Source organism: Ochlerotatus camptorhynchus, unplaced genomic scaffold (genome assembly GCF_037179485.1).
Source record: "Ochlerotatus camptorhynchus isolate MF236.1 unplaced genomic scaffold, CSIRO-AGI_Acam_v1.1 ptg000277l, whole genome shotgun sequence".
NCBI classification, from domain to species: domain Eukaryota; kingdom Metazoa; phylum Arthropoda; class Insecta; order Diptera; family Culicidae; genus Ochlerotatus; species Ochlerotatus camptorhynchus.
This window is the reverse complement of record NW_027040766.1, coordinates 810703-836302: the sequence shown is the minus strand read 5'-3', so window position 1 is coordinate 836302 and position 25600 is coordinate 810703. Positions and strand designations below refer to the sequence as shown.

At 41.2% G+C, this 25600-nt stretch overlaps 1 protein-coding gene across 1 annotated transcript in view; it reads left to right on the top strand.

Moving 5' to 3' along the window:
• The window catches only part of LOC135706300 (neuroligin-1-like), a 762843-nt gene that overhangs the window by 290990 nt on the left and 446253 nt on the right, over positions 1-25600 (top strand). The window contains exon 4 of the mRNA XM_065227888.1: positions 5850-5879. The gene's annotated coding sequence lies outside the window, so the exon portion shown is untranslated. The remainder of the gene's footprint in view (positions 1-5849; positions 5880-25600) is intronic.

The following is a 25600-nucleotide window of genomic DNA, read 5'->3' as shown; positions in this document are numbered from 1 at the left end:
ATAAATGCTGTTTAACACTGTACAATGCTGAATAAAAGGAGTTGTCGAATTATGTGCTGAAAAAGCTCATTGTTCCACTCTGATTTGATTAATTTACTTATTAAAAGCTGTAAAAGTGTTTAATGCTTTCCAATTCAACGCCAGTAGTTCGATCTAATAACAAACTGAATAAGTGTAATTTGTACATACATTGACACTTTAATTCGACTGTTTTCAATTGATTTAATAACATGCTTTATTAGACGTCTAATAAATGTTCTCCAGCTCCTTTATTAGATTTCATTGCATTACTTTACAATATTGCTGAATAAAGGTGAATACAGTCAGCATAATATCTCTTATACCATATACATGCGTCCATGTTGTAATCACATGATTTGTAAACGCTTTATAAACGACATATTATATTCATTATTCGACAACACGACAGTCTTACAACAAGGCGAAATCAGTAGAGTAGTGGTTACCGTTTCCGCTTTCCAATTAGAAGGTCGTGAGTTCAATCCCAAGCTCAACCTTTTTTTTTATTTGTGTAGAACATAATTAATTTAAATAGTAATATCAATCACATGACTCACGATAATGAATGCATTGATCTAGTTTAAAATATAACCGAGCATCCTTTCTTTCGACTTGGAGATGTGAAGAGGCAACATTGGTCTCATTTAAAACAACGATAAATGAATTAATCATTCCCACAGGGCCTTGAAGGAGCTAGAGTTGCGATAGGGACTGCTGATAGGTATTTACTTTCATGCAAGATTTTATAGATTATTGAGTTGCCCATATGATGAATTCAAGGATAGCTCAGATGACAAGGCAAGCGGCTGGTGATCGGAAGGTACATGGTTCGAATCCCATACAACGGCATGTATAAGTATTTAATAAATTTTCTGATATCTGTGTGGTGCGAGCCACGTCAGAAATATTGAAATACAATAATACACTTAAGAAACACACACACCCTTCACCCGTCCTCTTATTTTCGGGTTAATTTTCCCACAGTTGAATAATCGTTTAATAAATGTATAATAATGTCTAATTAAACGTTACTTCACATGAGAATCAAGCGTATACAGAGCATCACTGTTTTAAGGAAGCAGATATGTCTAATAAACGCTGAATAATCAAAAATTTTATCGTATAAACTCTGTTACAACTCATATAAGTCGAATAAAAGCTTCTAGACATACCTTATACAACACCAGTAGTTCAATAAACGGTTGAATAAATTCTCCAGATTTGTGTGAACAAAGCCTGAACAGAAGTTATTTATAAAAATAGTACAAGTACTATTAAGCATGCATTTGAATAAAATGACCAAGAAGTCGTTTCTTCAATAGACGATTGTTTGTTGGGATGTTCACAGAGGAAACAGTCACTTAGAAGTCACAGATAAGCTGAGTTTAAATGTATGGATGTATTTTAGCATATTATTTTATTTGATGAAAACAGTGACACGTCCGATAAATTGTCATGTAATATACAAAATGTAATTAATGAAAATAGTTCGTCTTTTATTTTTGTAATAAACGCTATTTCAGCACCCCTTGATTATGCGTGGATGGTTTTTGCTGACCATATTGATCAGCCAAATTTTCTGTGCGCCACGCTTGTGTCTTCTTTGCCTTGTGAGCTGGAGCAGAGTCCTGTTGGAAACAATATGGCGTCTTCTCATACAGGTTTGAAGCATGAAGAAGCAGATAGTTCTTCATAACCTGCACGATGTAATATCCAGTGTTGATTTTTAAGTAAGGTTCTATGAAAATAACAGGAAATTTTCTTTTCCGTGAAATGGTTCCAAATACCATGATATTCGATACATTCTGATAGCGTTCTACAGCTAGTTTATCTCTTCAAATATTGCGAAGACTTTTGCCATAAACACGATAATTTTGTTAATTATGACTGCCCTGAAGGAGGAAGAGTTTTTCATCCGAATATAAAATATCACAGTCACCGTCGAGGCTTGGTAGCTCTGTGGATACCGTTTCGGCTTACTGAGCAGAAGGTCAGGAGTTCAATGCCAGATCCGTCCCCTTCCTTGCAATTTTTCACTTTGCCATATTCTATCACCACCAAGGGGCAAGTCAGCCGTACTCAGATCAAATAGTTTTGCTGCGAGTAAATTTAAGCAACTCATAATAACTTAATACTGATCAAAGTAGTCTCGCTTTTTTCAAAAAATACAAACCTTCAATGAAAAATCGAAACAGACGTCATCTACTGCACCTATCTATTGCACCGAGGACATGCTTAGCTTGTACCCGAAGATATCCGTTTACTGGCAGGTAGGGACAAGCCTGGCCCTAACATTATGACGTTTCTATTCCTTCTGGGATATGAGCTTCGTGGTGACGTTCCTTGTGCTTTTGAATACTACTTCTGTTTTCATCACCCATTTCTTTCACATAATTTGTGAAGAATGAGAAGAAAGTCAAATTCCAATTGTTGCGATGAATTTCAATTTATGAGCCAATGATGTTGGCGTATGGACACTATCCGTTCTTGAGTTAAAACTCAGTGTATTAAAATAGGATTTGCGGAGAATCCCAGAAGAGCTCAGTGCTAAACTTTGCCTGTCAGTTTAGTTCCGGGAAATTTGATTTTCGTCAGCTGAAAATCCTTATTGGTGGACTCAATTCCTAATGCAACTCATGGGAATTTAGCAAAGTGAAAATGTTCCTCCCACCACTGCTTAATACTCAGAAAAGCAGATACAAACGGCACCACAAGCCACAATCTTAAAACAGTACAGCTCGGTGACGGTATCCGTTGACTCAGACCTGGTGGTCGTCTTGAATCATCGTAACCACTCATACATTCTGTAACACCGATATCCTGGACAAAATTATATAATTCAGCAAATTCCTCAACAGCACCATAAGTATCACATCCAGAAGAACTTAAGCAACAGTTTTCAGTTGCTTATGAATTGACTGTTGAAAAATATGACAGATAACTACTTAAAAATCAGGTTGCTATGTGTATTGGATGTTGTTCAACGCAAGTTACTCAGAGTTGCTCACAGTTACTCAGAGTTACTCAAAATTAACTCTGATTTTACTCATGTTCAAAAGCTGTCTTGCCCCTTGATCACCACTAGATTTAAATGAAAACGAATTCTGCTTTATCCAACCGATCGCATCACTTACCACCAGCGAATCCAAACATATTAAGCAACCAACGAACAGATAAAACGGTTGCTACGACTACCATGACAAACTCGCTCTGTATCATAGCTCGATCGGAGTGGAAGAAGGATAATGATACCTATATTGCTTGCCTGCTTTGTTGTAATATACATGGACGAGGACATAGCGTGATCTGAATCGAGAAAAGACATAACAAAAAAATCCCATTAAGGTGATTCCTTGTAGAGTCCACAAATGGCCACCACGTAGGCTATACATGCACTTCCGCTACAAATTTTCAATTACACAAATCTCGGAAATTAATGCTCCATTTCACTTGAAATTGCTACTTCATGTATGCTGCAGTCAATGTGTTGCGTTTCGAGGAAGCTGATATTTGTGCACTTAAAGTTTCGAAGTGGTTATGAGAATAAGGATCTCACAGCGAAACACCTCAACACACGTGTATCATCTTCGGCTTTACTTCGTGAAGCAGCTTGCCAACATTTTGCTCGTTTCCTTCTACCACCCGGAGTGAGCTGTGTCGCACGGGCTGCTTGACATGAAAAAAAGGAAGAAGATTATATCATTATTGCTTTCCACTTCTGACATAGCGTTATCATTTGGTTCGTTGATCGCTTGTCATTTTGTCATTTGGAGATATTTTTGATTCCTTGCTTACCACAGAAAGACAAAATACATACTCACTCCGAACTGCTAAAGGCTATTGAACATCTGACACGGTTCAAGATTTTGCAAATGTGTTATTAAATCTTTCTCCCGCATGGCCATGGTTGATAAATATAAACAAATGGAAATGCGATTTTCTCCAGTGATAATCTGCCAGAAGGATACACTCAAAACGGGGATTACCAATTTTGCTTCTGCCGGCGCCGGTGGTGTAGTGGTAAGCGTGACTGATTTCTCACCCCAATGGGTCTGGGTTTAATCCCATCCGAGGTCGCTGTGATCTTTCTGAGGCATAAAAATCTCTGGTCACGTCTTCCTTCGGAAGGGAATTTAAACCGTTGGTCCCGGCCCATGTTTGTTGGAATGGGTGCGATATCCTACGCAGGTGTGGAAACTGCCTTCCTGCACATTCGATTGGCGTCAATGGATGGCAATCGATGTCCGTCGGTGATTGGTACTAGATTGCGGAACAGAGACCGACGTTAAATAAAGAAATGAAAATGAATATCAAAGTTTCGATGAACTTCTGCGCCCAGATGCATGTTTGGTCTAGGGCATGCTAAGGAGTCTTCTGTGGATTTTGCGCATTGATATTAGAGAGTACAGAGGTAATCAACATCATCGGGTAGTAGAGAGTTTCCTCTTTCCAGAGTTTCTCCAATGATCCTGTTTGTTTACATAGGCTAGCTCCAATTCACGAATAAAGGTTGTCAGAAGATGTGTTTACAAAAGCTGATGGACTCTTTTCAATGCATGCAATGTTGGTTATTATTTCCCAAAACATACGACTACAAGGTCATGTTCGCAGACAAACTCTAAACAACGAATAGCTAATCGAATAAACAAAGTAATACACGTTTGAGGTAATAATCTGACACTTCAGGTTATATTACGAATGGTTTGCTCTAAAATTAAAAACCTGAGGCTCATTAGTGGCTCAGCCAAAGCTGTACGGAAAGTATAGCAGAACACCTTCAATAGAAATGTATTCCAACTCTGCTCGTGATGGCATAACAGAAATCGAACCCAAGTCCAGCCACAAATTGAAAATCAAACAAACCTGAGTATCATCCCGTTCCAAATTGTATCCATCTATCAATCTTGACATTGTCCTGTTCTGAGATCCCACCCCCACTAGGGCAAAGTGATTGTTTCAAAGATTAAACTGTTCCGGTCGCTTTGTCTTGCTTACTTTACTGTTACCCTTCAAGATGAAAACTAGACCCTTTGTGTCCCTGCAGTTCAGTCCAGTGAGATAACAACCAACCCCTTTTCCCCCCCTCCCAAAATTTAAGTTGCCCAGAAGGGACCTACTTCCACTTGGCATCCAACTCAAACAGAAACCTTTTGTTTAAATGTTTACTCTCACGCTGGCGCTGCCTCGTTTCGGACCCGGCTGGTTTGAAAAGTGTGGAATGCTGGTTGACCAGTTCGAGAGCGGTTTATGGAGAAAAAAAGAGGGATAGTTCTACAACATTTTTCCCATATTGAATCAGCTAGAAGAGTTTTTATAACCATACCTTGACTCACAGAAAATTAAACATTAAAATTAAATCGATTGCTGATGCCTCCAGGGTTCCTGTGTAAGTCCGTGTGATCTAAAGAAACATTTGTATTCACACGTTCAATCGATAGCACACAACCCACGCAGCTTTTTTGCGAGGTGGTCTATTAATGATTTCCTCCGATCTTCGGTCTGAGTTTGCACTGACTTGTTATAGGTAGCGGGCGTGAGAAAAGACGCCCGACTACCTAATTGCGTTAACATAATAGATATTCGGTGACGTGCCTGGAGCCTGGTCTGATTGCGACGTGAATTAGAATTTTCCGTTTTTCCATAACGAGCATCGCGATTTCCATTTAGGTAGGTGGGAAAATTTCCGAGACCAAAAGACTATTTGATGAGATTGTTTGATTCGAAGAAATTCAAAAGCCTCGCGGAGAGGAATTTAATTCTTCTGTTTAGTTTCGAACAGATGGTGCTAACGTTTTGCTAATGAAACTATTTGTATTTTCTCGTTTCAGATACCACCAAAGCGCGGTGCGGCGTCGAAGGTAAATACTGTCTTATTAGCTTTTGATGGAATCCGATTAAGTGATTTGAAACCGGCTTTATTTTTTTCTAAAGGGTGATACGGTCAAAATTTGGTCAATATCAACTTGACGTATTTCTTTCAATTTTGCATTTAAAAAACCGGAACACCCCTCATTTTGAAGGTGTGTGTGTGTAGAATGTTGCTCCTATTTTGATTTTGGAATTCACTCTTCAGTTGTCAAAATGCCGTCCAAGCAAGAAGAGCAGCGTATCAAAATTTTGCTCGCGCATCGCGAAAATCCGAGCTACTCGCACGCAAAGTTGGCAAAATCGCTAAAAGTTGCCAAATCAACCGTTACAAATGTAATTAAAGTGTTTGGGGAACGTTTGTCGACAGCCAGGAAGTCTGGATCGGGGGGAAATCGAAAACCGGAAGCCGCTGAGACGACAAAGAGAGTTGCCGGTAGTTTCAAGCGAAACCCTAACCTCTCTCTCCGAAATGCCGCAAATAAGCTGGGTGTATCGTCTACAACCGTGCATCGAGCCAAAAAACGAGCCGGACTATCGACTTACAAGAAGGTAGTGACTCCAAATCGCGATGATAAACAAAATACGACGGCCAAAGCGCGATCCCGGAGGCTGTACACGACGATGCTGACGAAGTTTGGCTGCGTGGTAATGGACGACGAAACCTACGTCAAAGCCGACTACAAGCAGCTTCCGGAACAGGAGTTTTATACGGCAAAAGGAAGGGGAAAGGTAGCAGATGTTTTCAAGCACATGAAACTGTCAAAGTTCGCAAAGAAATATCTGGTTTGGCAAGCCATCTGTACCTGTGGCTTGAAAAGCAGCATTTTCATAGCTTCCGGGACTGTCAACCAAGAAATTTACGTGAAAGAGTGTTTGAATAAACGTCTGCTGCCTTTCCTGAAGAAACACGGTTGTTCCGTACTGTTTTGGCCGGATTTGGCATCTTGCCATTACGGTAAAAAGGCCATGGAGTGGTACGCCGCCAACAACGTGCAGGTGGTTCCCAAGGACAAGAACCCTCCCAACACGCCAGAGCTCCGCCCAATTGAGAAATACTGGGCTATTGTCAAGCGGAACCTAAAGAAGACCAAAAAAACTGCTAAGGGCGAGCAGCAGTTCAAGGCAAACTGGCTTTCTGCGGCGAAGAAGGTGGACAAGGTGGCTGTACAAAATCTGATGGCAGGGGTCAAGCGTAAGGCCCGGCAATTCGGATTTGGAAAAGCGGAAGCCTAACTGAATATTTTTCCTGAATTTTATACTAATTGAACTTGAAAAAGAAATTTAATTTGATTTTTTAAATAAACGATTTCACCGATTTACACGCGTTTTCCCTTGACCAAATTTTGACCGTATCACCCTTTATATTTGTTGATTTGTCAAGTTTGTCTATTTTACCAGTAGAAAAGCGTGCTTGGAACCTGCACAGTTATTTATTGAGAGCTTTCGATACTTGTACCATTTTTTTTACATTAGTATAATTGTGTGACAAGTACAATCATACTCTATGCCCAGGGAAGTCAAGAAATTTTCCAACCCGAAAAATCCATAGACCGGATCGGGAATCGAACCCAGCCACCTCCAGCCAGCATGGTATTGCTTTGTAGCTGTTTAGCTTTTATCGACTGAGCTAAGGGAGGCCCTTATAACTGTTACTTGAATACTCGCTTAGCTCAGTCAGTAACGGCACAACTACAAAGCAATACCATGCTGGAGGTGGCTGGGTTCGATTCCCGATCCGGTCTATGATTTTTTCAGGTTGAAAAATGTTCAGACTTCCCCGGGCGTAGAGTATGATTGTACTTGCCACACAATTATACTAATGAAAAAATGGTACAGGCATCGAAAACTCTCAATAAATAACTGTACAAGTGCATTTAGAACACTAGGTAAGTTGAGAGCACGCTTTTCTAATGGTATTCCCGGCCCGGTCAAGGAATTTTTCGGGTTGGAAAATTTCTCGATTTCCCTGGGCATTGAGTGTGATTGTACTTGTCACACAATTATACTAATGTAAGAAAATGGTACAGGTGAAGTACCTCAGCACTTTTCAAAGTGTTATAGAATTTTTCAATTCTTTTAGAGGGGATTTAGATTTTTCATTTAATGATTAAGTGCTTTCCGAAGTGATTTCGAACTTTTCTGAAGTGTATCAGTTCTTTTTCACGTTTCAGTGACACACATTATATCTTCCTTAAGCATATTCAGCCCGTTTTCAGGTTTTTCCAAAAATTTTGGTGATGCTAAACTTGTTGGGGGTTGATGCAATATTCCAATGAGGATTGTAATACTTGTCTATGCGAGTCCACACTTAAGATGGGTAGTGTATATGTATAGTGGTGACACATTGAATAAAGCTTCGAATGCGGCAGTAGGATTTGTAGAGAACGCCCTAGGCAAGGTCATGAAGTACATCCGTTGTAGATGCTTCAATTTTGTCTGCACTGTTCTTATCTCTCCTTTCTGCCACCACACAAGACATCTGTAGGCCAATATTGATCGCACAACAGTTGTGTAAAGTAATTGCATACCTTTTTGACTCTGAATTCAATTAAATGTGAATACTAACATCGGTCTCAGAGCCATAAAGACTCAAAAAATAAGACAATAGTCTAATAATATTTAAGAAAAGAAAGTGATGGTGCTTTAAACAATTTAAGGAATAAAACATAATTTCATGAAGTAAGGATAGGGGAACTTTGTAGGTGTTCAAGGAACACTAGATTGTTTTTCCGCCCTTCGGGATTTTGTTGTGTGTCAAATGCCACCTTCGACATATGTAGAATACGGCGCTGGCCATCGTGCAGCAGCGATAAGCGCAAATGTTTGGAACATACCATATCAGCTAGACTATCAAATACACTATTTGAAACAAAGTCATTTTTTTTAAGACTTCAAGAGGTGGGTGCATAGTTATTTTGGGCAGATTTAAATTTTCAGGGCGCAGGTTAATATTGGGTGTTACTAATTAGCTTAAATTTTAGGAACATAGCACTGGTAGTGTCTAAGTAGTGTCTGGAGCGTCAGGAATCATCTTCGGGAATGTCTAGAATCATCTTTGGGAACACTAATAACCTCTATCGAGAAAGTCCAGAATCACGCAGCAGGAACGTCTAGAATTGTCTTTGGCAATGGCTGGAAACTCCTTCGGTAACGTGTGATATATCCGTTGGAAACGTCTGGAGTCTTAATCTGGAGCCTCTTAAATCGTCTTGAATGTCTGAAATCATCTTCAGGAACGTTCAGAATCTCCATGAGAACGTCAGGGATTGTCTTCTGTAAAGCCTGGAACCTTCTTTGAGAACGTCAGAAATCTCGCATCAGGAACGTCTTGTAGCCAGCCTGGACGATCCGACTTAAAACGCGCCACTCCACAAGGGAGACCACACGCCCAACTTGAGACTCTCCTAAGGGCGAGTCCATTAAATTTCTTAGAAAGGATTTACGGATCAGGCAAGCCGACTTTCAACTAACCGTCCAAACGGGAAAACCCTATTATCTCCGTAAAATCACAAACACGATAATCACTCATAGAGTCGGTGAGAGCTCACCAGTGATGCAAAATATCATGACACTCACGTGACACTCGTCTTCGCATCAACCGACTATCGCTGACAGATCGTTTTGTCACGCAGTGAGAGTTAGAGCCATGGAAAACAACAATCACCAGTAATGGTCGCTGCTCACAAGCAAAACGTTACACGCTGCTGAAAATGAAAAGCACAACGAAAACAGTGAAGACTTCTGCAGTACGATCATGATAAAAAGCGAAACGACAGAAGAAAATAAAAACAATGCCGACGCATTCCAAATTCGTCTCGGCAGGCGCGACTGTGTGAGTTAGAAACAAAGCAGGCAACATGAAACGGAAGCTGTTGGGCTCACTCGCCAACACACGCACATAAGCAAGCAAAGCAGCAACTGCTTCAAAACGAGCACAGATGAGTATCGTGATTGTCGGAAATGACCAGATCGGTGATGGATCACAACAGAAGACGACATTCACCAGGTGCTTTTTACTTCTTTCGTCAACTTGATGGATGGTCATGGAGAGAGCTTCAACGAGCACATTGATAGGAATGTACAAAACATTACTGCCATCAGCTGTTTGGCGATCGTGATTGTGATAGGTCGCAACTCTGGAGCTCACCCATGCCAAAAAGACCTCTACGAAAGAGAATTTATCCTCATCGGCAGTCTCGTCACTTGCCACTAGTCGTCGCCCCGATCTGGAAGTGGACTACTCTCCTCAACAGTCAAACTCTCAACAAGAGGATGAGACTCGAAAACTACAACGGAGAACGCGAAGTGATGTAGAATGCATTCAATCAATTAAAGCTAGGGAGATGGTTCGTTTCAAGAAAACATTTATTTTACGAACTAATTCAGACAGTGTATTGACGGAATAACGGATATTTCAACATTACTAGATTTTACTACGTAGATTTATTTACGTGTTATCTTCATCGATTTCTATAAACTTGTGTGTTCGTTCCTCTCTCCTATGTGTGTGCGATTTCTCTCTCCCTAACTAACGTGCTCATATGCTCTTACATGTTCCTTGGTGTGACGTCATCTTATCGGTCACTCAGCTCTAAATGAGTCTGCACTGTGACAATGAAGTTGCGTCGGAAATCTTACGCGCGCATAATTTACAGGCGGGAATGCCACATCATGAGTTCCGGAAAAGCGTGTCACGGATACTCGGCGCTGACTGGCAAAAATCACTCCGTGGCGCCTTCGCCGGACGCCCCATTCCAAAAGTAAAAAAAGAAGGGATGACTCACCAGATGATCGTTGGCTTACGTGATCACAGTCGATGACCCATCGACGAGTTCGACGTACTCGGTGATCCAACGAATGGAGCTCAAGAAACGGCGTTTCACACGCCGGTGCGATGGCGGTTACTCTGCCGTGCCGGTAGGTTGACGAACCGACAGGTGGACCGTGCCCATGTGTAGATCCCCTGAGTTTCCTCGGACAGATTTATTTAACGGATCCGTCCGCTTCCAGCCGGTTGACGATTGCCGGGGAAATTCCGTCCATCGGGGAGAAGTTGCTGCGCTCGGGTACGGTGAATTATGCTGTGAACGATTTAAAGATGGCTGCAGTTTTATAGTCTGCCTCCTGATCACACACGAATTCTTCACGCACAATTTAATTAGAAAAACAAAAACCACGAACAAACGCGCACACTTCAAGTTCATTGGGAAGTCACCGGCAAAATGATCGAGACCGTGAATCCTCAGATTAAAAAAAGTGAAGCTCGGACGAACCGGAAGTCCATCATTTCCCGAAACCCATCGTGTCCTATCGTGAATCGAAAGACACGAAAATAACTTGACTCGTTTAATCGTGCGGCTGTCCCTTTCATACCTTATCCGTAAATCAAGGGGTCCTCTTAGGAAAAATTTCAGCTAAAATGATTGTGTCGTCCTACTGCCTACACTAAGGAATTTAATTCAAACTATTAAGTTATATACACACTTTTACAAAATTCCTGATCATTACAGCCTGGAAACATTTTCGACAACGGATGGAACGTCCGTCGAAAACGTGTGAAATCTCCGTTGGAATCGTCTGGAGCGTCTGGAATCATCTTCGGGTTCTTCTGGTACCTCCATCTTGAACGTCTGAAGTCATTTACGGGAACGTCAAGAATCGTCTTCTGTAACGCCTGGAACTCTTTGGGATCGTCTGGAATTCTTGCGTCAGGAAATTCTGGAAATATCTTCGGAAACGAATGAAATCTCCAACGAAAACGTGTGAAATCTCCTTTGGAAACGTCTGGAGTCATTTGAATCATCTTCGGGGACGTCTTGTCCTTCCATCTTGAACTTCTGAAATCATTTACGAGAACGTCCAGAACTTCCACGAGAATGTAAGGAATTGTTTTATGTGTCACCTGGAATCTTCTTTGGGAGCATCTGATTTCTTGCGCCAGGAACGTCTGGAAACTTCTTTGGCAACCGATGGAAACTCCTTCGGAAACGTTTGGTATTTCCGTTGGAACCGTCAGCAGTCTTCATCTGGAGTCTCTTGAATCGTCTTCAAGAACGTCTCTTGAATGTCAGAAATCATCTTCGGGAACGTTCAGAAACTCCACGAGAACATCAGGAATTGTCTTCTGTAATGCCTGGAACCTTCCTTGAGAACGTCAGAAATCTTGCACAGGAACTTCTGGAAACATCTTCAACAACGGATGGAATTTCAGTTAAAAACGTGTGAAATTTTCGATAAAAACGTCAAGAGTATTCCTCTGGACCCTCTTGAATCATCTTCCGTAACGTCTCGTACCTCCATTTTTAACGTCTGAAATCATCTTTGGAGACATCCAGAATCTCCATGAGAACGTCAGGAGTCTTCATCTGGAGCCTCTTGAATCGTTTTGAATGTCTGAAATCATCTTCGGGAACGTTCAGAATATCTACAAGAACGTCAGGCATTGTTTTCTGTAACGCCTGGAACCTCGTTCTCAGGAATCTTACATCAGGAACGTTTGGAAACATCTTCGGTAACGGATGGAACATCTGTTGAACACCTGGAACCTTCTTCGGGAAAATCTGGAACCTTGCGCCTGGAACGTCTGGAAACATCTTTGGCAACGGATGGAATCTCCGTCGAAAACGTGTGAAATCGTGCATCAGGAGTGTCTAGAGTCTCAGTCTGCCTGTGCCTGGAATCATCTTCGGGAATGCCTAGAATCATCTTTCGGAACAGCTACAACCTCCGTCGAGAAAGTCTGTAGTCACGATTCAGGAACTTCTGGGCTTATCTATGGCAATGGCTGGAAACTCTTTAGAAAACGTGTGAAATCTCCGTTGGAAACGTCAGGAGTTTTCATCTGCAGCCTCTTGAATCATCTTCTGTAACGTTTTGTACCTACATTTTGAACGTCTTGAGACTAGATGAGACTCATCCTAGTGGCCATTGGCGTAGCTAATATGGGGGTGTTAGGTGCCTCCATAATTATCTAGGCCCCCTCCAGAATTATCTAGGCCTCCTCCAGATAAATTGTCTAGCTACGCCAATGCTAGTGGCGCAACTAAGACTCCTGGGTAAATAGCTCAGTAGCATGAGACCCCTGAACTGTGTCACAGGGCCGGCATGTTACTGGGTAATGCTACGCGGAGCAAAATGTACAGAAACTGTGGGATTCCAATAGCGATGGTGAAATCAATTGAAAGCAAAAGTGTGGGTGGAAAAGTCTAGGAATTTATTTAACTGGAATTATGGTGCAAATTTTGAGTTTTATTGGGCTATGGTGGGGTGTGTTCTATCGGTTTCTGCTGCTTTGGTACGTACCGGTGGTGTTTGCTGGACGATGGCGAGCGCTCGCAGATGGTGTTTTTGTTGAGGCCGATGTTGTTTGACCGCGATGGTGGTCCGTGGTTTAATCAGTCCGTCGACAATGGCGGATCAGTGGCTTCGATTGTTCTGGAAGATGACTCCTGGTGACTGGAGACGTGGTCACAACAATGGCGAATTGGAAGGCTTGGCTTTGCGCGTTGCGATGGCGGATCGCAACCAGAGAATGTAGCTATCCATGTGCAGCTACCGAAGTAGCCTTTTCTGGGTCAACGGCGTCTCCCTTCGTTGGCAACTATCGGCTGACCGTGACAAGGCCACCTTGGTCGAGCCGAGAAGGGTCTGTCTCCTTTTCAATAAGGACTTCCGCTTCCGAGGATGCTCTCCTGTTTGGCGATTATCAAGCCGGAGAGTGGAAGATCCTTGACTTTTAGACCAAGACAGTCGTGATTGACTCAGAATTTGGTCAGGAATAGAAAAAGGTCGTTCACTGCACTTTGAGGCACATTGTTCGGTTCACTTTTGAACTTTAGACTTACTTTAGACTTACTAAATATCACGTCTTGTCGTGACGTCTTCGGACAGTGTATATGCATTTAAACCCATGTACTATGGGTATCTACGGAATGGGCTTGATCATGGGAAGTGAAAAATTGACATCCGCTGCCATTTTGAAATCCAATATGGTGGACCAAAATCCCAAATGGCAGCCTCCAGAGAGCGTATATCCATTTAAACCCATGCAATATTGGTATCTGCGGAATGGGCTCGATAAGTGGAAGTAGATAATTGACATCCGCCGTCGTTTTGGAATCCAAGATGGCGGACCATAATCCAATATGGTGGTCTTCGGACAGTGTATATGCATTTAAACCCATGCAATATGGGTATCTGCGGAATGGGCTCGATAAGGGGAAGTGGAAAATTGACATCCACCGCCATTGTGGAAACCAATATGGCGGACCAAAATCCAATATGGTGGTCTTCGGACAGTGTATATGCATTTAAACCCATGTACTATGGGTATCTACGGAATGGGCTTGATCATGGGAAGTGAAAAATTGACATCCGCTGCCATTTTGAAATCCAATATGGTGGACCAAAATCCCAAATGGCAGCCTCCAGAGAGCGTATATCCATTTAAACCCATGCAATATTGGTATCTGCGGAATGGGCTCGATAAGTGGAAGTAGATAATTGACATCCACCGTCGTTTTGGAATCCAAGATGGCGGACCATAATCCAATATGGTGGTCTTCGGACAGTGTATATGCATTTAAACCCATGCAATATGGGTATCTGCGGAATAAGCTCGATAAGGGGAAGTGGAAAATTGACATCCACCGCCATTTTGGAATCCACTATGGTGGACCAAAATCCAATATGGTGGTCTTCGGACAGGGAATATGCATATAAACCCATGTACTATGGGTATCTACGGAATGGGCTTGATCATGGGAAGTGAAAAATTGACATCCGCTGCCATTTTGGAATCCAATATGGTGGACCAAAATCCCAAATGGCAGCCTCCAGAGAGCGTATATCCATTTAAACCCATGCAATATTGGTATCTGCGGAATGGGCTTGATAAGTGGAAGTAGATAATTGACATCCGCCGTCGTTTTGGAATCCAATATGGCGGACCATAATCCAATATGGCGGCCCCCGGACAGGGAATATTCATCTAAACCCATTCAATATGGGTATCTACGGAATGTGCTCGATGGATGGAAAGTGGAAAATTGACATCCGCTGCCATTTTGGAATCCAATATGGCGGACCAAAATTCAATATGGTGGCCCCCGGACAGGGAATACGCATCTAAACCCATGCAATATGGGTATCTACGGAATGGGCTCGATTAGTGCAAAGTGGAAAATTAACATTCCGTAGATACCAATTTTTCATAGGTTTAGATGCATATTCCCTGTCCAGAGGCCGCCATATTGGGTTTTGGTACGCAATCTTAGATTTGTGGAAGCCCTCTAGGGTTGAAATCCACCATTTTAATTTCATCCGGAATGTTGACTTGAATTTCGGAATGCCCCAAGCTCTAGAATTTAACATATCTTCTAAACCTATGATTTTCGATGATTTTGATCTTGATTGATATTGATCTTGGTTAGTTTTGGGAATAGAAAATCACGGCTGATATTGGTAGAAAATCACGTGTGATTTTCGTGGTGATAATGGATTGTGATATTGGTTCCTGTGATTTTACGTGATATTGATCTTGAAAAATTGTTGATTTGGATTTCCTGATCTTGATTTGAGTCAACACTGAATACTTATTTGCATAAGTTCACCCATTAGACGCTTGTTTATTGACAGGGCGTTATTTTTATTTTAATGACTTCTTTAGAGAGAGAGAGCAGTAGGGTTGTTCATCTGATCCCCAACAACTGTGCCAAATTTGAACGAATTTAGTTACGAGCTGGATTTGCGGAAGAGCTTTATAATTTGTGTTATCAAACCTGGAAATTAGTTATTATTTTGTATTTATGGCCCTGTATTCCACACTGTTAAAAAACTAACTTTCTGCACAGAAGTCGAATCGATTTGCGGTATTGCATGATGTTGTTCTGTATAGTTTTCTCGATCTAAGTTCCAGGTTTAGTGAAAATTGAGCAATTTTTTAAATTTTGTCAAGCAACTGAATAGTTTTGTACCTTTTCCAAACATTTTCCCATACAAATTTTAATGCTCTCTCGTAAATCTAGATCTTAATCGAGTTCATTCGAAATCAGCACAGCTGCTGGGGATTGCAGCATGAATCGAAAGAGCTGCGAGGACCCGGGGTTGTGATGAGCCATATAAAGTTGACCCACCCTAGTGAGGATCGCACAGCTGTTGCTTGCACAGTGTCACCTATTGAAACGTTCAACAATATGTACATCAGTAAGTTCGGTTCGTATTCAGATCTGATTCGATGAACAGCATACTGGTTGCGTTTAATAGAACTGCTACGAGTCCCAAGGAATGAGCGTTCTAAGAACGGATTCTTAACCACTGTGGAGTTAAGAGCTGCTGAGTATACTCTGGTGCGCAACGTGCAGAAAGAAGTCTTTCCCGAAGAATATAAGGTGCTAACAAAAGGGGAATCAGTATCCAGGAAGTCACCGCTGAGGTGGTTTTACCCGTACGTATGCAAGGACGGACTAATAAAAGTAGGAGGACGTCTGAAGAACTCCGATGAACTAGGAAGTACCAAACTTCCGGCGGTATTACCCGCCCGCCACCAGTTAACCCGTATGGTAATGACACATTTTCATGAGCGGCTATTACATGCCAAGCCCCAACCACTATTGGGAGTGATTCAACTACAATTTTGGCCTCTTGGTGGGAGGAACGTAGCCAGAAATGAAATGCTACCGTACCAAACCATCCACAGTCCAGCAATTCATGGGATCATCTCGTGTTACAGTATCCCGACCATACGCGAAAACAGGCGTGGACTACTTTGGCCCCGTGTACATCCGACCAGCTCCGAGACGCGCGGCCGTGAAGGCTTACTTAGCAGTGTTTATCTGCCTCTGTACGAAGGCAGTACACTTGGAACTCGTTTCTGATCTTTCAACAGAGCGGTTCATGCAAGCCTTGCGACGATTTGTGTCTCGAAGAGGAAAATGCTCCGATATCTATTCGGATAATGGCACACATTTTGTTGGCGCTAAGAACCAATTATTAGAACTCTTCCGTTTGCTAAAGGATCGAGAATGGCACTTTAATCCTCCAAGTGCTCCACACTTTGGAGGACTCTGGGAGGCAGCTGTCCGATCTTCCAAGAAACATTTGCTGAAGAAGCATTACTTTCGTTAGAAGATTTTAAAACACTACTTACGCAGGTTGAGGCCTGCCTTAATTTTCGTCCGTTAACCCAGATGTCGAATGACCCGGACGATCTGGAGCCGTTGAAACCAGCACCCTTCTTTGTAGGGGCTCGTCTCTTCAAGCTCTTCCTGACGTCAAACATCGCATCATCCCGGCAAACCATCTGAATCAGTTTCAAGCGATCCAGCAGAAACTACAGCATTTCTGGATTCGTTGGCGAAGGGAATTTTTAAGAAAAATTGCATGCTAGAACCAAAAGATGGAAGCCAGCATCTCTCATAGTACCAGGAAGATTAGTTATCATCAAGGATGAAAATCTCACTCCGATTCAATGGAACATGGGAAGAATCATAGCTCTGCACCCTGAAGAAGACAACATTATGAGATTAGTGACCTTAAGACTGCTACCGGTGAGCTGAGACGTCCAGTGGAAAAGAGGTATATTCTTCCTGTTCCAACCAATGAAGAAGAACAAAATTCCCAGCATATTTTGTCGTAAACCCTGATCCAAACTCCTTCCAAAACTCCCATCCTTCCGAAGAGGATTCTCTTATTTCTTTTCAGAAATTTTTGAATTTCTGGGTTGGTGAGGATGTGCGATACTGAACCACCCAGAATACTACAACCCTGGAATATCACCATCGCTGCTACAGCTGATCTTCAACAAAACACAAGTGAATAGGCTACGAGTCGAGATATGTCTGTTGTCATGTACGTAACACGCATGCATCTAAAGAGCTGCTAGGACCCGGGGGTTGTGATGCGCCATATAAAGTTGACCCACCCTAGTGAGTAGTCTTTATATGTTTACTCTAAAGAGAATTACTTTTGGATTTATACGATTTTTATCGTCTCTATTTTTGATCGTGTTATCTCAAATTGCAACCAAATGTTATGTAACTTGTTTCAAAAAATCAAAGAAAAATCCGGTGGTGTTCAAAATGGTGCACGCATCCGCAAATTTTACAATAATTAAAACCCTCTGTTCGTGCAGGTGACTACTACTGCCTCTACCTTAACATAAAGTAGCTAGTGTACCTACCTTTAGATGTCGCCACTTGTCCCCGTATCATTGTCATTGCTTGTTTTGTAGTTTTCTTGTTATGTTACAATAAATAAACGTTTATATTGGATTATTAGATTTTAGGTTATTAGAATTTTAAAGTTCTTATACCTCCGCCATAACAGGACGGTCAAATAATCGTTCTCGTATCAATATTTCCTTTTATCACACAACTTTAAAATCGGGTCCTATCCGTGCCCGATCACCCTCCTAAAGCAGAATTGAGTATAAATTGTTTTGTGTGAAGACACTACAAAATCAAGGCTTTTTAAAGCATCATTCGAACAGTCGAAAATGTTAATTAAATATCCCGCAGGGTTCGCACAGCTTGACAAATGAGCTCTAATATGCAAGTCCCTTCCCCAGCAGAGCCTCTATCCCTCATATAAAAAAAAAACCACTTCCATTTTTCCAGCCCCCCCCCCCCCCCCAACGGAAAAAAAAACCTTTTTGCACCTTCTATCGTCCTCATTTTTCTCCACATTCCATCATCATCCACGTTCCCCAACGCTTTTAGTGCCAAACCAGACCAAAGCTTTTCAATTAAATTCATCTACCCAGCATCATTTCTCACCCGCAAACATACACTAGATATCTACATACCGTCACAAAGTAGCAATGGTGCAATGATGATTAAATCTGCGCTGCCTAACGAACGATGGATGGACCCCTAATCACGCGCATCATTACGACGTCGACGACGGCACGGCTTTTTGTCCACGGGATTTGTGGCAATTTTTCCCATGGAAACCATCCCACACCACCGGCTCACAGCAGCGTGAGCTATGGGCGAAAGCGTAATGAGGCATTCGTGGAAGTAATCATAGAAATCCCCGCACACGTTTTGTCTCTGACCGTTGAACGGTTGATATCCGGAACGGTGCATGGAAGTTGATGAGCGACCATCCTCAGCAATTAGAGGAGAAAAAAAAAACAGACCACCGCTCGTTTGCATTTCATTGAGTTGTTTATGGTTGGACAGGATGAAAGCAGCGAAAAAATATCAGGCGAACAGTAGGTCAAGAATTTTCTGATTATGTAACGGATGGTAGCACGCTTTCATGGGAAATCGCTATTCATGAAGCTATTCCTAACTTCGTTCAATTCAGGGTTGTTTCCACTCACTACGCTTTAAAATAGTTTTTTTTTTAATTTTGAAATCATTAGATATGTTATAATGATAATGTATGTAACAAGAATAAATTGTAATGTATGTGTTTGGCACATAAAATAAGCCAATTTAACTTTCAAAGCATCAACTCAGGAATTTTATGATTCGTGAGTGATTACTGGTCACTAATCATACAATTGTAACTTTTTTAAAGTGAAATCACCGAAACGTCGGTGTTTTGAAGCATTAACTCGGGTTTAGCTGCATATACACTGAAGACTGACTGAAGAAGCCGCATTCACTAAAATAACACACACCAGCCGCAAGCTATTTTTTTTTCGGGATTGTGAAGTTGTTATATTTTGTCTTTACGGAAGATTTGAATCTTCCGTAAAGACAAAATATAACAACTTCACAATTCCGAAAAAAAATTATAGCGAAGCGAGTGAAAGTAACCCTCGTTGAATTATACAAAGGATAGCCGGAGTTGGAAGTTAATATTTGAATAAAAGAACCTCGAGAGAAATTTGACTGAATTGTAATATTTTCACTGATTAAAAGATCATTCAGTTGATTACTTGCTGTTGCTACACTTTCTGAGTATAACAGTTTAGTCGATGGTAGCTACACAATTGAACGTTTGAAATGGGTAAACACTACTTAAATTATTTAATAGCTTTAAAAAAGTGGAATCATGTACTCGAGAGCATAGCGTTTGCATGTTTGTCCCTGGTTTGAGGAGCATAGCGTTAATTACAGTAACCTCACAAATAACGCGGTTTCTCTTAACGTTGACATCGAGTGATCCCATCTGAAGCATGTAAATGGATTTCACGTACCGTAATATATGTTTCTTAATCCGTTACAACACGGGATACCACGTTAGTCTGGCAATATACTAGATAACGATTTTCGCTAATGTTATTCAGGACACTAAGGCTACCCAGATATTGGTCACCAGAGATGCCAGATTCTTTTTTTCAGAAGTCTGCGAAAAATGTCTGTGAATTTCATAAATGTCTGTAATTGGGCTGCATAAAATTAGCAGAAAGTTTGCGTGTGGTCATGAAACAGATGTGAAATTTTAAGTGTCAGTAAAAGTCATGTTCGAGCAAAAAAAACCTGCATTTAACGAATTGAACCTTATTGGAGTTGGGAATGCCTCCTTTTACGCCGTATACATTAAAACTGACATAACCCCAAGGTTGCAAAATGCGTGTCGATGCATGTTGACATGGCTAGTTCTCAGTAATGCAATGATCAATCGTTATGATTCAGTCATCATTTAAAAGGTATGGCGGCTATCCTCTTTCGTTTGTTATAGGTAAATATTCAATTGGACCTTTGGTTGGCTAGCCGGAACGGAAAAACCCGGAAAAGTCCCGAGCAAAATGCGTGTCGATTCATGTTGACATTACTGGTTCTCAGAAATGTGGTTACCAAATCTTAAGATTGAACCGATAATTGAAAGTTATGACTATCTACTTTCAAACGGAACATACAAGGAACCGATTGGAGTTGTGGGTGGCCAATCGGAACGATAAAACCCGTGAAAGGTGGCTCTGTGGAAATTTTGATTCCTAGTAGACCTAGAGATCCGCGATTTTTTAAATTGTATATAATCATTAGAATAGAGGAAAAACGACAGCAACATGTCAATTCTGCTACCGAGTGGCCAGAATACAGTCTTCTGGATATCCGGAATCACCGGGAAAATAATCAATTCCTAAAACTAGACCTGGAGATCCGTGCTTTTTTAGAAAATGTGAAGAACCCTTAGTTAAGAAGATATATCTCAGTGCCATATTGATTTGGTCCCCGGTGGCCATGATATGCCCTTCTGGATATCCGGATTCACCGGGAAAATGGTCAATTCTTAAAAGTAGTCCTAGAGCTGCGAGATTTTTTTCTAATTTGCAAACAACCATGGGAAATATACCATCACCATATCGATTATGCAGCCAAGTGGCTAGAAAAAGGTCCTCTGGTTATCCGCAATTACCGGGAAAATAGTCAATTCTAGAAAGTAGACCTAGAGATCCGATTGCAAACATTCATGAGCATAGAGGATACATGCCATCACTACATCGATTTTACTATCGGGTAGTCAAAAAACGGTCCTCTGGATATGCGGAACTACTGGAATCAAGGTCAATTCCTGAAAGTAGACCTAGAGATTCGTGATTATTAAGAAATTGTAAAGAAACCTCAGTTGAGAAAATATATTCCAACGCCATATTGATTCTATCCCCCCGGTGGCCATGAAACACCCAACTGGATATCCAGATTCGCCGGGAAATGGGTTATTTCTTAAAAGTAGTCCCAGAGATTCACGATTTTTTTTTCGAAATTGCAAACAATCTCGAGTAAAGAGGAAATATACCATCATCAAATCGATTCTGCAACCAAGTGGCCAGAAAACGATCCTCTGAATATCTGGAAACACAGGGAAAATGGTCAATTCCTGATTCAATCTGATCCCATTTTTTTTTTCTAAATTGCATACAATCTTGACTGTAGAGGAAATATGCCATCACCCTATCGTTTGCGAAGGGGAAAACTTAAGATGAAGAATCGTCAAGTCATATTACTTTTGCTATTTCTGTTCGGAAACTCATCAAAAGGTCGAGTAAAATGTAATACTTGCGAAAACACCGATCATGCAATATTAAATATAGATGTAAGGAATGCCATAAATGATGGCAATGAGAAATTTTCATTGTGTTTGTTTTTATGTATCTAAGCAAAACCATATAATAAGAGATAATTAATTTTACTGTTTATTTTCGTTCGTTTGTTGTTTAAAAGAATTTATTAACTATTATCCGAAACAATACTAGAATCTCTTTGACAGACTGATGATATATGAAGTGATATTAATAACCCTTCGGTAACAAATTGACCCTTTTTCAGGTTAATCCAGGTTAATCCTGCCATTTTGTGATTACCAGCTATTTGTTGGTAAGATATTTCAGCCTTGTTCACGATACCATGCATTTTTGACTAAAAAGATGCAAAGCTCTTCTGTCTTACCCTATAACGAATATGTGTTATGTATTTCCGTGGAATAATTTAATATAGCGTAATGAACAAAAAATTAGAACAGCAGGACCACATTCAGGAAATTCAGGAACTCTGGACCACATTCAGGAAATTATCACTTTTCAGAGCAATCCGAATGTCTAAGGTGACACGTTCAAAAACTGACGACTTTTACAAAGAATCTGGATGTTCGGAAGGATGTTCTATTTTTCTAGATTTCTCCACTTTACACAAGGCGCTGTGCAATTTGTAAAAAATCGCAGAGTTTTATGACCACTTTTATGCTGACTTCGGAAATCCTGTTTTCTGGCCACTCGGTAGCATAATCAATATGGCTATGGCATATTTCCTCTATACTCAAGATTGCATGCAATTTAGAAAAACAAAAATCGCGGATCACTAGGATTACTTAAAGGAATTGACCATTTCGCCGGTGAAACTGGATATCCAGAAGCACACTCTATGACTACTGGGGGATCGAATCAATATGGTGCTGAGATACATTTATTCAACTAAGGGCTTTATGCATTTTCTAAAAAAAATCGCAGAGCTCTAATCTACTTCTAAAAAATTACCACTTTTCCGATGATTTCAAATATCTTGATAATCGTTTTCTGACGACCTAGTGCAGAATATATATGGTGGTGATATATGTCCTCTATACTCAAGATTGTGTGCATTTTAGAACAAAATCGCGAATCTCTAGGACTACTTTTAATAAAAGGTCACTTTCCCGATGCATCCGGATATCCAGAAGGGTGTTCAACTAAGAGCTGGGACTTCAACTATCTGGATACTTTAGTTTTTTTTGACGTAGGACTACGTCTGTGATTTCTATATGGGGGTACACTTTGTGAAAACCGAAAATGGAACATGAAACAAAATTGTGAAAGACTTTAAACGTTAATAATTCAGATGCCCCTGGTCCAATTTCAAAATTTTTATCATCAATCCATCAGCAATATTTCCACGCATCGATAGCACTACTTTCGACTGTTGATTTTCAACAAGAAACTATTGAAAAAGTGGTAAATGCCCAGCATTGTCCAAAAGCGTCGAAATAACTAATAAATCGACCAATAACGTACATGCTTATGCTGCTTTCCCAACACAGTCATCAAAGGATCATTCCTAGACGAAACATGTCGATGTAGCATTACGACGAGGCTCGATAACTCAGTGGTTACCGTTTCTGTTTACTGAGCAGAAGGTCGGGGCTCAATTCCAGGCCCGTCCCCATTCTTGCAATTTTTCACTTTGCCTTATCCCCACTAGATTTGAATAAAAACAAATTCTGATTCAACCGATCGCATCATTTACCACATGAATCCTGATCTAAAAATATCCTACCTCACTAACACAACTATCCTTCCCGAGACAGCCGTGAAAATGTTGAGAAATTCGCGGTCTCTAGTAACAACCGCGCTGAGCAAGTTGATTAGTTCTGATCATTCACGGAGGAGCAACTAATAAGGGTCGGATAACGTTAACTCAACGGCCAACATTCATTGATATCATTGTTGTTGTGGATTATAGAAGAGAATAGCAGAAATAGTGCGAAATAGTTGAGTGAAGCCATAGTGATCACAAAAGAGGAAATTGATAGAGAATTGGCTTTCATCCTTCTGTTTCTAAGTCCCTTACAGTCGTCGTCACAGCAATGAAAACTAGCATCGCATAGCTTTTGGTTCTGGTTGCAATTTTTTTTTTTTTTTTTTTTCATTTGGTTTGTTTTTTCCGACGATCTTGTTTTCCGTGCTGAGCACCAATGCTACCGACGTGCCAGGAAGGCAGCTCCCACACCTGGACCCTACCTATTGACCCATCAACTCATGAACCGGGGACCAACGGCTTTACTTCCCATCCGAAGGAAGACGTGATCAGAGATGTTATGCCTCCGAACATCCCGGCGGCACCGACTGGGATTGAACCCAGGCCTGCTGGGGTGAGAGGTAATCACGCTTACCACTACACCACCGGCGCCGTTCTGGTTGCAATTGTAAGATCAGGATTCACTGTGATGCGATCAGTGAAAGCAGCAGAAATTTCCTTCCCAACTCTCTTGTGGAATCTTTTAATGGCTCTGAAAAGGGCCAGCTTTGTTAGATTTCGACGGAGAAATTAAGAGCGTTCACCACGAATACGATGAGCCAGATGAATATCTTTTGGCATTATTGTGACACGCTTGACGTTGATGGCGCACAGGTTGGTATCTTCGAACAGACCGACCAGACAGCCTAGCTGGATTCCTGCAACGGCCGAGCTCTGGAAGCACAGATCGGTCTTGAAAGTCCTGGGCGATTTCAGGAGGAGCCTTTCCTCCAGTGGACTTACGAGCGGTCTGCTTGATATGAGCCATTGTGCTTAGTTACGGTGCAGATACGATGAATCGAACACGTTGAATAAAAATTTCAACCGCTTTTTCCTCTATTTAATAACATACTTTTGTTATGTTCAACCAATCATAAACGATGAAAGAACAAAATTGCAACTACTTGCAAGCAGAATTTAGCCTTCGTGTAGGTATAAAAGAGGTATTCATGGTCAAAATAAACATCATTCTCTGTTAGACCGTCAAGCAGTTTTTCGCATCCATTTTCTGTCAACCGTATCCGAAGGCAGCTTAAACAGCATAAACATTGCCTGGACGTGGCAAGGGAGCCAAAGGACTCGGCAAAGAAGGAGCCAAGCGGCATCGTAAGGTGTTGCATGATAACTTACAGGGTATTTCCAAGACTGTCGTCAGGCTCGTCGTGATAATGCGTATCTCCGGTCTGAGCTACGAGGAAACCCGAGGTGCGCTGAAAGTGTTGCTGAAAAACGTCATTCGTGACGCTGTTACCTACTCTGAAGACGCCAAGCGAGAGTTAAGCTTCGTTCATTTTCCCTATCTGAAACGGCCCTTTTCAGGGCCAATAACTAATTTCAAAAGAGATGGGTTAGGAGTTCTACTATACTTGGCATGAATGAAATTACTGGAACCAGCAAAATGTTAGCAACCAAGCTTCTAATCCTGAAGCAACTGGGCCGACTCTCTGAATGCCCATTTCTCGTAGCGAAGCTCGCTGTCTTTCCAACCACCGGGTCAACCCGTGTCCAGCAGTAGCCGTAAAAAGAAGTATTTATGGTGGCCTAAAATATATACGTACCCTAATTAACAAAGCACAAGCAATAAAAAATCTCAAATTGGCCACTAAATACTACAGGGGTGCACCAATAAACAAAAAACAAGTTGCAATAGAAATGAAGAAAAAGGCAATAAACAAATAAAAAGCTGCTTTTAATAATTTGAATGTGAGCGGTAAAAATGGCAAAAAGGGCAATAGTAAATAAAATACGCTCAATTATTTAAGGATGAA